We start from the raw sequence: 12,675 nt of genomic DNA on the forward strand, positions 1-12,675 counted from the left end.
TCTAACTAGCTCGGAATCCCTGAACACACAATCAGTGATGATTCCTGGCTTTCTGTGGTTGTGATTTAGACAAAGGCGCCTCTGTTTCTTCCATTGCCTTTGAGTCGACACTGCCCTATTATTTGCCCATGTGCTGAGGTCATAGAATTCGTTTTGACTTCAGTAATATTAACATTCAGTATTGGATTAGCAAATGGGCAATGGTTCATTTATGTAGCTCGCAGCCTGGTCTCCAATTTGAGCGAGCACGAGGATCGATAATTTAGCCTACTCTGTTGTTGAATTTCGAATTTTGACGTTACTTTAAAACCATGCAGGATGGTTGGGCTTTTTGCCTTAACGATGTCTGGCTGACACTCCCACTGTCTCTGCCGCCTGCACGGGTGACATGTGCCCGTTCATCAGGCCTTATCTTTCCTTGAAGCAAGGTTGCAAATTCTGCCATCCTAGCCCTCCTCCAGTTCATTACTTAACAACACCTGGTGTTTTGCAGTTTGCTGCGCTTGGTGTGTTTCACTCATTAAAAAACAAGTAAAAAGATAATATATATAAAAATCATCAAATATTATTAATCTCAATTATGGAAGAAGGGTTAGGATACAACACTGTCCTCGAGCAGATTTGCGCCCTCATTGTTAACATACATTCGATCTAGTCTGGCGAGGCTTACCCTACCTTGGGGGGCCGCACGGCACCACGTATATTGGCGCTGGGCTGGGTGTTGTAGCCGCCACGTGTCTATGAACCCAAATTGTTGTATCATGTTTGCTAGCGGCCGTGCAGACTCTGGGTGCGGTTCGGGGCCATTGCGGTCGAGTGTTGGGTCGAGGGTACAGTTCCAGTCCCCGCCTACGACCATAATCACCTCATCCGCTTTACCTGCTTCTAGGGTGTTTCGCAGTGTGCTGGTGAAGAACTGCCCTCTCTCTCGGCTTTTGCTTGGCGCGTATACGTTCAGACACCTGAACCTCGTGTTGTTGTACACAAAATCCACTGAGATCAGGTGTGCCCTTTTGATTTCTTTAAAGACTACTTCCTCCGGGATACATTTTGGGCCGAATAGAATTGCGACACCTGCACGGTTTTCCTCTCCATGACTGAAAAAAGCTTGGCTGCTTATGAGATGTTGACGTTGGTTGTGGAGAGTGGCGTCGAGGTGGGTCTCCTGTAGGATTATTACATCTGCTTTGTGCTCGTCCAGAAAGTTGCAGATGCGGTGCCACCTTTCGTCACCTCGGGCTCCGTTGCAATTGAGGCTCGAGATCTTGACACCGGAGGTCGCCGTGGCTTTAGGTTTCAGTTGTGACATCGACATTTTTGGGGGGGGGGGCACTCTAGAAGGGAGAGGCAGCTTCTTTTTAAATTTTTGCATTAGCGCCTTTAGCCGGTGGTTTTCCTGCGGGGTAAAGTCGTAGGAGTTCGGCGTGCTCTGTATTTTCTTGGCTATCTTTAAGAAGCCTTGTAGGTCGGGGAAGGATTTTTCGGGTTTGGTCCCTCGCTTTTTATAGTTTTCCCTGAGGAATTTGAGGATTTTGCTGGGCGCGTACTCCTGTTCCTTTATTACGTTTGAGTAGCTCTTCTCACTTATTGTGTCATCAGCGTCGGATTCTGACTCCTCGTCATCCGAATCCTCCCCTGCGACCGCGTGAGCCTCGGTTGGGTTGAGTCGTTCCGAAGCCCCCACCAGCTCGAACTGGCTCCCCTTCGTGGCCTCCTCTACCAGCACCTCGTTGGGTGAGGGGGGGGGGTGGTCGACGTCCTTGGGCGCCGTGTCCCCGGCGAGTGTAGCGGTGGTCTCCGGCCTCCCTCTCTCTCTGTCCGGGGCTGCTAAATCTGAGTTCGGGTCTGGTGGCCGCTCGCCACCTCTGCTGTTATCAGGCAGGTCGGCTTTGTTGTTGTTTTCCTTTGCCGCTTCCTGCGGCTCGGGCTCGTCGCCACGTTCTGTCGTTGTGTTGTGGCGGTCGTTCTGCTCGTCGCTGCCGCTGTTGCTGCTGTTTTTATTTTCGGTTGTTGCTGTTGCTGCTGCTGCCGTACGTTTTGGGCGGGTGCCACCGCCTCCTCCTACTGCGGTGCCTCCTCTGGCTTTCCGTTTTCGCGACTCAACGACGGTGAAGTCCCCCTCCCCGTCGTCATCCATCGGTTGAGCGCAGTTCACAGCAGCGTCGGTGGGGGGATGTTGCTGCTGTTGTTGTTGCTGCTGCTGCTGCGAGGTTTGCTGCTGCTGCTGCGGCGTTTGCTGCTGCTGCTGCGGCGTTTGCTGCTGCTGCTACTGTTGCAGTTCACGCGGTTTCCGTTGTTTGCGATGGTGTTTTTTCGGGTGGCGCTGTTTTTCCCTTTTTGTCCTTCGGGCAGCTTCTGCGGGTGTGCCCAACGCCACCACACCCGTAGCACCGTGGCATTGCCGACGAGGCGTATACTGTATAGGTGTAACCTTCGATGGTGTATTTGAAGTTTACATCCAGGTCGGTTTTGCCATCTTTCAGTATCATATCTGTTTGACGTTGTAGAGACAGTACATGCGCCAGTTTCGGATCTTTCGTTTTTAACGGTAGCATTGTAATGCTGTAGATCCTGTTTTAGTGTTGTACCGTTGAGGAAGGGGGGTGCACCGGAGAGGAGCACCCTGATGGCGGGCGTTGAGAGCGGGGTGCACTGGACGAACAGGTCTCCGATGTTGAGCCCTGTCTCCACCAGGCTCACCACCATGCCTTCCTCCGCCACGTACACGACCACGCCGCGGTCCTGTCTCCGTGCGGCCAGGACGCCGGCATGGCCGACGCACACGGCCACCGCAGCTGCAACGGTCTCGGCGACGGTCTCGGGCGGTGGGAAGCAGATGATGCCGTTTTTCCTTGCGAGACACTCCAGCCTGGGGTACTGCGCCATGGTGAAGCGGCGGCAGTGAACCCAGGCTGTGATGGGAAAATAAAAAAACAAAAGAGACAAACACTAAAGAGAGAGGATAAGGAATGAGGGTTTAAAGAAAAAAAAGAAAAATTCGAGAAATTCCCTCTCTAGGTCGGGCTCAGGCTTCACCTGAGCCCAGGCCTCCGTTCGTACACCTGGAAAGGCAGGAGCTGCCGCTAGGTGCGACCACCCTCCACGAGGCGCGAGAGAGAGAGATAGAGAAAGTGATAGAGAGAGAGAGAGTTACAGAGAGAGACAGAGAGAGACAGACTTTTGACTTTTCAGACTTTATTTCTCCAGCCGCAATTGTGCTAGAGTCATTTGTCCTGTACGGTTCCTGGTAACAGGAAGAAAAACCACGGCACACTCGCCACATTCTGACACGCAGCACCGGTACCGCGTCGCTACATACGCCGCCCACCGTGGCCACCCCGTTAAAGGGTGAACGTCAACGTTCCGTCTGCCACAGTGCAGAGGGCCTGACCGGCCCCCCACCTTTCATAGAATTCTGCGTGCGTGTCGCCGGCGTACGTACAGTACGCGTGCTCCAGTTGGAGCCGCGCCTTGATGAGTCTTCGTAGTGTCGCCACCGCTGAGCAGCCGGCGTCCGACGCACCATCAAGTTTCTTTTTCCTCGTCTTGTAGATTGCCATTTTGGCCTGGGCGCAGACGAAGTTGACCAGGTTGTGATGTTTGCTCGTTGGGTAAGGCACCCCGTACGCAAGCCAGCTTCTTCTGTGGAAGGCCATCCCCAGTTTCCGGGAGACGGCTTCCAGGAGCTGGAAAAGCGGGGACCGCCGTGAGCACCCCAGGTATTGGTGGGCCAGGTCCTCCCTCGCACCGCAGAAGGCGCATCGGTCAGACGACCCCGGGGCGATTTTGTTTTGCCACGCGGCCGAGGGCAGCGTCCAGTGGAGCAGCCTCCACTGTAGGTCCCCACAGCGCTTGGTGATGGGGGGCCTATACAGGCGGCTCCACTGGGGGGTGGCTGTGCCCGATGGTGCCGAGGCGCTCCTCCACTTGGTGTCTGGGAGTTCTGCCAGCTCGCGGCAGCGCAGCGCCTTTACGCTGCACGTGTACAGCGCTCCCTTGAGCGCGCCCCGAAAGGTCACGCTCTGGCAGCTCTCGAGTTTTAACAGTTTGCCAGAGTCATCTCGCCCGGTTGGCTGGGCGCAGGTGAACCGCAATTCTGGGAGGGGGGGGGCGCTGAGAGAACAAGAGAGAGACAGAGAGAGTGAGAGAGTGAGAGAGACAGAGAGAGACAGAGAGAGTGAGAGATAGTCAGAGACAGAGAGTGAGAGAGACAGAGAGAGTGACAGAGAGAGAGACAGTGAGAGAAAGTGATAGAGAGAGTGATAGAGAGAGATAGAGTCTTCGGCTGCTGCAATCAATGCCCACTTGATGATGATATCAGCTGCTACTACTCGTTGGGCTGTTCGTGACAATCAGGTCCGTTATACTCTAGTTTAATAGACGTTGAGAAGCGTTAAGAGCTGGTTGTTGAGCGGGTGTGCGTGAGTGATCCGTCTCACTCAGGGATATACACACACAGACACCGGGTGTCTTGTCTGGTGGTAGCGTGAACCACCTCGGAGACTCCTCTACTTTCGAACTTTCAAACGAGACACGAACAAAAGCCGCCTGTTTTGTTGTCCAAAACCGAGAGTCGCGAGTTCAACCGTCGCGCAACAGGCGGCGGGGGTGGCATCTGCATAACGCGAAGAACCAGCGGCGTCTACGGAACGTGAAGAACCAGCAGCATCTACGGAACATGAAGAGCCAGCGGCGTCTACATCCGCAGGAGATTGTACAACTTTTAAAAGCCCCCCCCCCCCGCGTTTGGTGTACACGCCGCGCAACGCGGTTTTGGAATCGACGGGAGTTAAAGTTGGGCTTGCGAACAAATCGACTTACGAACACATACCTCTGGAACCTAACTCGTTCGTAAGTAGATGAGTCCCCCACTCCCCCTATACAGGTTTCAATCTCTCAGGACATTCGGCCGTGGAATGTGCTTCTTGTATTTCTCGTGAAAGATTTTCACTCGTGGGTGTCTGGCTAGGGCCAAGACTCAACTTTGTCGGGGTGTACGCTAGGAGATGTTAACTACCTCGCCTGGTGTGCAGGAGATCGTGGGTTCGATCTCTGACCCTGATGTTACACGGTGGTAAGGAGATGTTAACTACCTCGCTGCAAAAAGAGCAACGTAGCTTAGTGGAGCCTTATCTGGTCAAAGTAATAATTTGTACATTAAATCTTGACTTGATGCTTTCGTGACTGCAGCAATTAATATTATCTGGGTCTTTTGGTAAAGTCCAGGGCTCCTGAAGTTGGGCGTACTACTACAAGTACAGACAGTCGTTAATTTCCCACATAAAGATAACCATCTCCACTTGTGCTGGCCCCAGAGCAGATGTACCCCGCTCACCTTGTTCTGACACTTGGGCTACTGCCCATCTTAAACCTTTAAAATCAGCTTGCTTTTGGGAGGGTTACCCCCTTTTTTTCATTCAACGGTTTTGCTTAACTCGATTCCTGTGTCGTGGTCAAATTTTGTAATCAAACGTTAGTCTAATTCCTGTTGTCCAAACAATTCCAAATTTTGCACACATACTCAGATCCCGTGACAATGCATGCCTGTATCAAAATCGGCATCAATTAATTAGCAATTTTAAAGCCATTTTATATTGACGGCTTATTCATTAAATACTTATTTGTGTCGGTGAAAAACGCCGCGGTCCCTAAACTCTGGAATCACCTCGCCCAAGAAGCAGGCACCACGTGCATCAGGCGCCATCGACGTACCTCTCGACCGCCAGTTAAACGAAGTTGTTAATAATAAAACGGTTTAAACAATTTTTTAAAGGAGTTTATCCCACCTGAAGAAGATCGCTTGTGTTGTGATCGAAACGTCGTGGTTTATTTATTTTAAATTATCCTTTGAACCTAGCTACTTGACTTTACCGAAAGAACCAAATAATTTGTCACGTCAAAGTTAAGTCATTGCCTTGTAATGTGAAACAAATGAACTCTCTCAGGACCTTAACGGTGTCAATCTGTGCCTCCTAATTCCTGTTAAATATTTTCACTCTGGGTTATCTGGTTAAGGCCAAGACTCAACAGTGCGACGCTGGCTAAAGGGGATGTTAACTACCTCGCCTGGTATACAGGAGGTCGTGGGTTCGATGCTGAGATGTTGACTACCTCGCCTGGTATACAGGAGGTCGTGGTTTTCATAACGACCTTGACGATGCCTGCTACTGCTGCTGTATATTTGGGGTCTGCGCCTCTCTCCCCGTGGTGGTCTCTACGTGGATTTTTTCTCGGAGTCCTCCGGTTTTTCCCCCCTCCACATTTTAGAATCAATGTCACCGCACGTTTATTGACTATTTGACTGCTGCTATAAACTCCCACGTGATGATGATATAATTAATTCATCTGTGACAGCTACATAACTGAGTGGGCTTCATCAGGTAAAATAAAAACATGTATATAGTTTTAGTATGGGTCTCTGTGGGTCTCTGTGGATCTCTGTGGGTCTATATGGATCTCTGTGGGTCTGTATGGATCTCTGTGGGTCTGTATGGTTCTCTGTGGGTCTGTATGGGTCTCTGTGGGTCTGTATGGGTCTCTGTGGGTCTGTATGGGTCTCTGTGGGTCTGTATGGGTCTCTGTGGGTCTGTATGGGTCTCTGTGGGTCTGTATGGGTCTCTCTGGGTCTGTATGGGTCTCTGTGGGTCTGTATGGGTGTCTATGGGTCTATGTAAGTCTATATGGATCTCTGTGGGTCTCTGGATATCTATGGGTCTCTGTGGGTCTGTATGGGTGTCTGGGTCTGTATGGGTCTCTGTGGGTCTGTATGGGTCTCTGTGGGTCTGTATGGGTCTCTGTGGGTCTGTATGGGTCTCTGTGGGTCTGTATGGGTCTCTGTGGGTCTGTATGCGTCTCTGTGGGTCTGTATGGGTCTCTGTGGGTCTGTATGGGTGTCTATGGGTCTATGTAAGTCTATATGGATCTCTGTGGGTCTCTGGATATCTATGGGTCTCTGTGGGTCTGTGGGTCTCTGTGGGTCTGTAGAAACGCGCACTTCAGTGTTTGTCTGTTGCCATCAGTGTCCGCGTGATGATGCCGACGATGATATCAGCCACTCGGTTGAGCCGCCATGGTTTGTGCCAGCCAGGTCTGCTCCTACGTCGTTCAATGGGGTCTTACGTGGTCAAAATACAAAACATTGTTAATTTAAAGTTAAATCATTGCCTGCTATTGTGAAACAGATGAACACTCTCAGGAACTGAACGGTGTAAAGATGTGCCTCTTAATTCCTGTTACATATTTTTACTCTGGGTTATCTGGTTAAGGCCAAGATTCAACAGTGCAACACTGGCTAAATGGGATGTTAACTACCTCGCCTGGTATACAGGAGGTTCGTGAGTTCGATCCCAGACCCTAACGCACATGGTGGCTGGGAGATGTTAACTACCTCGCCTGGTATACAGTAAGACGTGGGTTCGATCCCAGATCCTGACTCCACGGTGGCTAGGAGATGTTAACTACCTCGCTGCAAAAATAGCTATGTCGCTCAGTGGAACCTTACCTGGTCAAAATTTAAATTGTTAAGTTAAGCAATTGCCTGCTATTGTGAAACAGATGAACTCTCTCAGGACCTTAACGGTGTCAATCTGTGCCTCCTAATTCCTGTTAAATATTTTCACTCTGGGTTATCTGGTTAAGGCCAAGACTCAACAGTGCGACGCTGGCTAAAGGGGATGTTAACTACCTCACCTGGTATACAGGAGGTCGTGAGTTCGATCCCGGACCCAAACACCATGGTGGCTCGGAGATGTTAACTACCTCGCCTGATTTACAGGAGGTCGTGGGTTCTATCCCAGATCATAACGCCACTGTGGCTAGGAGATGTTAACTATCTTGCCTGGTAAACAGGATGTCATGGGTTCTGAAAATAAGCTATCCAGCTCGGCTGGGCCTTTAGCTGGTAGAACATTTAAAAGTTAAACGTAGTTTAGTGGAATCGATCGTAGCTCTGAATACGCTTAAAACAAAAAAAAACGAGCAAGAGCTGAAACTGAAAATACATTTTAAAGAAAATATTCGGGTTTTGTGCCCTTAATGGCCATAAAGCCGGGAGTGGTGTTAACGTGTTAGAACACTAAAGAGATACCTATCGTAAGGCGTTGTCAATTGTGCATTAACCACACACAGTACTCGTGGTGCAGTGTATAGTAGCGTAGTATATCGTGTAGTGTAAAATAGTAGTGTGTGTGGTGTATAGTGTATCGTGTAGTGTAAAGTAGTAGTGTGTCGTGTATGTGTATACTTTTTTTCAAGGCGTCATCAAGTAATGCATTAACCACGTACAGTACGGGAGAACATGGAAACAAACATCGCTTTAATAATCATAATTGTTGTGTTATACGCATTGTTTTGAAGCATTTCGTGACTGCAGGAATCCATACTCTTTGGTTCTTTTGGTAAAGTCACGTAGTTGAAAATAAAATAAATCACGACGTTTCGATCGCAACACACACGGCGAAAGAACCAAAGAGTTTAAGCAATTGTCTTTGAAACGAATGGACCTACACCAGATACACCAGAGACACCAGAGCCTTCTGAACGGAAAAGTCTCGCCAGCAGTGTCGTACCAGAGACCAGGACCAGGGCAATGCCACGCGTATCGAGAGCATTACTAGGCCGGGGTGATACCTTCTTTGCCAGTATCAAAGTATGAAAAATAAGAATAAGTTGATGCCCTTTCTGGTGGCAATACAGGAGTGTGTGTTAGGGTGTTCGAACACCAAATCGATGATAACTTTTGCAAGGTGCGCTGGTGAGACGAGACCCTGAAGAAGGCAGTGGTCTCTGGTGTGGGCCAATCAGTTACAAAGACAATGGGCATGCAACAGCGTCATTGTGTATCGATGCAGCTCAGTTGATGGGGCAGCCAGCTCCGAGTTGATCGGGGAGACATCTTGAAAACGTCGCTTCATTGGAATTGATTCGATCAATAAAGTCTTTATTTCTTTAGCACTATGGGGGCCTCTATAAATGACGTCACGCGATTTTGGACGATTTTTGACCCCCCCCCCCCCTCGTCACACGGCGTCAAAAAGAGTCAGACCCCCCCTCAAATATGATGTCACAAAGCTCTGCCCCCCCCCCCAAACCATATTTCCAGTTTGAAAATAAAACATGCTTCAAATCGCATTGTAGTGCGTATTTAATGGGGCGCTGCACTCTGATGTTGTAGGAGAAAACATTTATTAAAAAGTATATTTAATTGAGCAGAACGTGTTGTCTATATTTATTTAAAGTTGCGTATTTTGATGTGACGTCACATTTCTCACCCCCCCCCCGCGTTACATCGTCACAAATGTCTGACCCCCCCCCCCCCAGGTGCGTGACGTCATTTATGGACGGCCCCTATTTCGTGCAAAGGATGCCATTCAAAGTGTCGTACAGATACAACAAAAAACCATTGTTAATAGAATAAATCACCAGTAGGATAAAATCAAATGGCACACAAAGCAACATTGCATTATAATAAATTACTATCGAAGGCATGTTTTAAAAAATAACACCGTAAAATAATCTTACGTAAAAGCAACTTTAAGAAGGTGAGTCGCGTGACACCGCTGCCCCTTTGTTTGATGGGCTAACATCAGCAAGCGTCGGTGAATCCGTCTTCGTCTGCGTCCATTGTTACCACAGCGCTTGCCGGTCTCCCCTGTGCGCTGTTTGATATTAAAATGGCGGCGGCTCAACGCAGTCACGTGACGTCGTCTCTCCACCAAGAGTTTCTCGTCCCTCCTCCTGGCTCCTCCCCTTTTGTGTCTCTCGATGTGGGGCTCCTCCCCTGTCACTCATGCTCCAGTCACCTCCTCCCTAACCCATCAATAACAAGCAGGTGAGAGTGAGTGGCGCCTCCCCCACTCTCTTCGTGGCTCCTCCCCTCCCCTGTCAATCATGTCCGAGTCACCTCTCTCTCTCCCCAATCCACCAATGACATGCAACCTGGATCGAGTGGCTCCTCCCCTCATTTCTCTCTCTCTGGGGCTCCTCCCCTTTCACTCGTGCCCCAGTCAGCTCCCTCCACCCAACCCACCAATGACAAGCAGGCTGGAGTGAGTGGCTCCTACCCTCATGTCTCTCTCTCTCTTTGGCTCCTCCCCTCCCCTATCACTCATGCCCCAGTCACCTCCCTCTTCCCAACCCACCAATCACAAACAGGCTAGGAGAGGAGGGAGGGGCCTTCCCCACACCCCTTCTCTTTCGTGCAGAACTCCCGCATCACGTGGGAGGTGGGGGGGTGTATGGGGCAGCTACAGCCTGTCGCGACAGCCCACGTATTAAACTGATACTGGTAGGAAACTGGTTACACCAGGGGATTATTGTGTCCGTCCGTCCGTCGTGATTCCAAAAATGGGAGGGGAGGGTGGGGAGGGGCTGGCTGGTGAGGGGAGGGTGGTGAGGGGCTGGTCACCCCGTGGTGCCCTTATAAAACTCAACGTTTAACCTACTCACGCCGGCTTGTGCCCGACCTCACAGTCGGCCATATTTGCGGAATACACCACGCCGCCGTTGACCCTGGCCATTGACCGAGCAACCCAACGTTCCTACCAGCTCCCTCCGCAGGAATGTGTTGATAGTCTTGCATCGGAGGGAACAACGCAGTAAAATATTGTGGAGTCAGAAAGAGAATCACAGACACAGGAGTCGATTTAAAAACATCTTTGTTGTTCCGTTCTATGCAGGTCGGCGCACATTGAACCGAGAAGCGGGACCATAGTCATCGAACACTTTTTCCTCGGCCATCGAACAAAGACGGTCACTGCATCGCTCGCATTCAGATGCACTTCTGCGGCCGTCTGGAACGCCCGTTCAGATATTAGGAAGCCCCTGGGAGTTATCCACGTTTAAATCATCATCTAGGACTCATTTATTTGAAAGTGATGTTTGTGTTTAGTTTATTGTCCTTCACCCATGCCTCCGATGAGCACGGTTGGCTACGTACAGAGGTCGCAACCGGGTACCCGATACCCGTACCCTACCCGATACCTGGCTACCCGTACTCGGCCAGGTACGGGTACCCGTTTGCGACCTCTGGCTACGTACGACACGGAATAATTTCAACGCACAGTGCATAGATGAGGCAGTGGCGGCTCGTGACATTTCCACGAGATGGCGCTGCTGTGAAACTATGGCTTTCTCATTAAGCAAAAACCTCGCCATGTTATTGGCCTTCCCGTGCAAATGATATAACCATCTTATCTACCAACGGTAGGCATTTATAAACAACTAGCGGTAAGTACCCGGCGTTGCCCAGGCGAAAAAGGCAGACATGTAGTTACACACGCAAATCCATTGATGCACACACATAGAGTTACACGCACAAATGGACTAACACATACATACATAGACTGAACAACAACAACCGTCATTCGCAACTAAGTGGTGGTGACGTCACAACAACGCTTGTGCCAGGCTATGTGCACCTTGAGGCCACGTGAAGTGTCGAACGCCCGCTGGCAAGAGGTCACGGGGCAAACCCAGATGGCACAGGTCGACTGAGACGACTGGCTGATGCACCACCTGTGGCCCCTACTGTGGCAACTTTCTGTGCATTAGCCACCCGGCTCTCCGCTCGTTGTTGTGAGCGTCGCTCCTCCGCCCTCCGTTGTTGTTGGAGGGTGACTGCCTCCAACTGGGCAGTAGCGTCCTTCAGGAGCCTCCTCCACAGTGGCCGATCTTGACACGGCTGGTACCAGTCATCCGCAAGTGGACTCAGCTCCAAGTCCTCCTGTAGCACATCACTCCATGTCTTGTCCAGCCCGTGCCGCGCCCGTTTAGCCCCCTCGATCCGGCGGAACAAAAGCTGTTTGGGCATGTGGTGATTGGGCATGCGGGCTACAAGGCCCTTCCAACGCAGCCTTGCCTGCCGGAGGTGCTCACCGATGGGACTTTGTCCAGATCTTTCGAGGATGTGTGAGCTCCTCACACAATCCAGCCTGGTTAAACCCAGGATTGATCGTAGGCAGGCCAGCCTAAATGTTTCTAACCAGCGAAGATGTTCCATTAGGGGGGTCCACGTTTCGCAAGCATAGAGAAGGGAGGGAATGACTGTGGCCAAGAAGACCTGAAGCTTCGTGCGGAGCGACAGACCAGGTAGCTCCCACACAGCGTTACGCAACCGATGAAAATATATTTCCGCTCGACTGATTCGGAGTGAGACCTCTGCTGTTAAACTGGAGCCGGTCATAAGCACATTGCCCAGGTATGGGAAAACTCTCCACTCTCTCCACAACTGCCCCATCACCGATTGGGAGTTGTGGGGGTGGAGTGCCCGATGGTACAAAATACCCAGGCAAGTGCTTAGTTTTGGTGCGGCTGATGGTAAGGCCCCACCTCTTAGTGGCACACTCCAGTTTCAGCAGCAACGCCTCCAACTCCTCCTCTGAGTGAGCTGAAATTACCAGGTCGTCAGCATACATAACGTGGTTGACAATAGGGAGCCAACCCTTGACTGCACCCGGGCATCGATCAGCCTCTCATTGTATCTGTACCAGATGTAAATTCCCCCGGTACAGCTATTGAAGGCTTCATAAACTCCGTGGTCCAAATAGATGTTACCTAATGTTGGAGCCAGAGGACATCCCTGTCGCAACGAAATGTGTACAGGGAATGGCTCTGACTCCCGGCCACGTAGTTTTTCCCGGGCCTGCTCACCATCTTGAAGGTCCTTAATGAGCGTGA

Source organism: Lethenteron reissneri, unplaced genomic scaffold, assembly GCF_015708825.2.
Source record: "Lethenteron reissneri isolate LAM-NWPU_2019-01 unplaced genomic scaffold, ASM1570882v1 scaffold_213, whole genome shotgun sequence".
Lineage (NCBI taxonomy): Eukaryota > Metazoa > Chordata > Hyperoartia > Petromyzontiformes > Petromyzontidae > Lethenteron > Lethenteron reissneri.